The sequence below is a fragment of the Aricia agestis genome, chromosome 9 (genome assembly GCF_905147365.1).
Source record: "Aricia agestis chromosome 9, ilAriAges1.1, whole genome shotgun sequence".
NCBI lineage: Eukaryota > Metazoa > Arthropoda > Insecta > Lepidoptera > Lycaenidae > Aricia > Aricia agestis.
This window is the reverse complement of record NC_056414.1, coordinates 10,485,970-10,489,074: the sequence shown is the minus strand read 5'-3', so window position 1 is coordinate 10,489,074 and position 3,105 is coordinate 10,485,970.

The window sequence follows — 3,105 nt, the reverse complement described above, 5'->3', positions numbered from 1 at the left end:
ACTGTCTTGTAAAACCGTATATGAGTACTTAGCATTACGGTTAGATTCACGCCTAGACCGCAAAATCCGAAGAATGATAATTTTAGTCTCTGGAAAGTACTATCAGAGAAGTTGATTCCTAGGCAGATGGCGGACCTGCGTTACCTCACTTTTTTATGGTAAAAAAAGTGGGCCCCGTGCGAGTTTCTTACGCCGGTTCTTCTCGCCGGGATAGTTCCCGAACCGGTGGTAGGCACCGTAGCTAATATTAACATTGTGAAAGTATTTTCTTAAAATATAGTCAGAAATAAAACATTTTTTATTTTATTTATTTATTGTTATTTGGTCGTGCTCTGTCGAGCACGTACAACATTGGATTGACTTGAGAGATTGACATATTCCGGCCAAATCGAAGGTCCGTCAACTGCCTATGAATCAATTTCTTCAATGGTACATATTATTTATAAACGTAAAATATTCAATTCCCGCGCGATATATGCGCAAAAAGTAGCGAGCAGCTTCTATTACTTATTCAAATAAAAAAGAAAAACGCTTCAAAACGCTTCTAAACACAAGAGTACACGATCATTTTGTGTTAGACTTAAGATTTTAGGGATGAAGTGGTTTATTCTCATAATTGCATTAAACTTGATAAGAATCAATCAGATATTCTTTCCACACTTGGGACTTGGAGACAAAAATTATAATGATGGCGTGTTATGAGGATTGAGGACGTGTTAATAACACTTTAGTTCACATGAGTTTTAGGAACGAAAGGCTTCAAATAGAGCCGCTATCATGTTCCGGATCTGCGTCACAATGACAGTTTAAATACTGTTACACTATAATCAACCTTGATTCCTTGAAATAAGGTTCGAAATGGTATTCGCGACTGCACGTGTCACGGTCACGCACGTCACTCCCACGTCTTAATTGACTGTGTCACATCGCCGGCATGAGGCATCTCCCTGCATCACACGCCGCATCTCCCCAGTGTCACACATTTAACACATAAACTATGAACGTCACTATAGCCACGGCTAGTGAAGTACATGTAAATCTGTTTTATTAATGTATTGATATTAAGTATAGCTATTAGCTTTAGGTACTTAATCCAAACACAGCTCAAGCCCAGGTAGCACAAAATGGTCATTGGTTATGAAAGTAGCCATGTAAGGATAAGGTATAAAGCTTCTATATTATAGCGCCTATATGGTCAACCTATTTTATAAATATTCTCATAGGCGTACCGCGCACGAATTCAAGCACGCGAGGCTGCAGTAAGCACTGGTGAAAATTTATTTGAAAATCGAGATACTAAAAAATACAGCCCTTGTAGTGCTCATGCGTCTTGCAGGGCCGTTATCACATACCGCTTGACACGATCTCCAGTAAGTCTGTATCGCGGACGTGACGTTACCGCCGTCAGCCGTGTCGGCAATCGGCATCCGCAGTGTCAGACACCGTCACGACAGCACCATTACACATTATGGTGCCGCCTGTAATTGCCCTTAATGTCGTAAAAGATAAAACATTTCATCATGTGTTAAGTGTTAACTCTTGAAAGCGTAACTCGACGAGTCGGTGTGGGTACGGCGACTTGCTGTATATATTTAAGGAGTTTTTCACACCTAAATCTTGATAAATGATAATGTTAAATGTGTAGGGTCCTATTAACAATAGTGTATTATTAGATAGAAAATACATGATGTGAATAAGTTGTTAATAATATTATAAGAAGCCTTAAAACATTTTTGTTGCTTGCAATATATATTATAATTTTCAATATACTGTTCTTAATTCATCGCACGTTTAAATAATACTTAAAAAAATAAAATATATGAATGTTATTTTTCACGACGATTTTGTTAAAGTTATAAGGACGTTATAAATTTAAACGGCTAAATAGTAAATACACAAGCTTAATCAAACGTTTTAAACCATAACGAGCTAAATACATTTATTTAATTAAAAAGTTTTTATAGCATATTTTATCTACTTTATTGTAATCACAGTATGTGAAATACATTACAATAACACCAACCCAAATAATCATACGCCAATCATTCTTTTAAAATTGATGTATTATGACACGACCATGACTCGAGATCTCGAGAAAATAATATTTGGGTGTTTGATGACAGGGTGGCATAATGGAGAAAGGTTCCTTAACGAATAACCGTGAAGATTTAGGCTTGAGATATCAACTTTTTGTGACTCTTTTTTAGTGCAAATTAGTAAACTTTTATAATATCATATTTGAATGTCATGTCTTATCTGTACGAATAAACAGAAAGGTAAAAAAACTTAAATTATGACGGTAAAGTTTTCTTTATTTTATTTCTTTCATTAAATAAGCATTTTTAACTCTGAAATCTAAGAGAACCATTATGCAAACTATATAATGTATAGAGACAACAAAAGTACTCCCTAAATTGAGATAGTATCTCGACTCCTCAAATCAGACCCTAAACAGTTAAATGAAAGTTCGTAATACGGATAAGTGTAAACGCTTAAATATTAACGACGATTGAGGAAGTTTTGGCGACGGTGACTCTACATAGATCTATGGCAAGACAGGTGACAGCCCATCTTATAATTTAATGAAAGAACAGATACTTTGCTTCTGTAAACACTTACTTGCATTAAATAATACAATCAGTTTTAAAAATAACTTAAAATGTAAATGTCGGCTAGTTCGGTAAAAATAAGATTTATTGGTGGCAAACAGTTACGGTATCATAGTCAGTTAATAAAATCCTGGTTTATGATTTTTTTAGTAAATCTTTTATAATTTAAAGACAAAGTTTATAGTGCAGTTTAATACAATTTGTATCGATTGAATCATTTAAATGTTACATCCAATCACCAATCACATAGTATAGCAGCTCTCACACTACACATTATAATATAATCTACTACAACTGGAATAATGCGTCAAACGAATTTAGTTATTAACCGATTCGTTGCCACCTTCATTTTCACAAATTCTTACCACAGGCCAAGCAGTTTGTTCGATGACGCGCCATAAGCGTCATCGGCCCTGCTAAACGATGACGCCCCACGTGTGGCATTGGCCACTGGTTGTGTTTTATGCACATTTAAGGAATTGTAATTACAGACTAA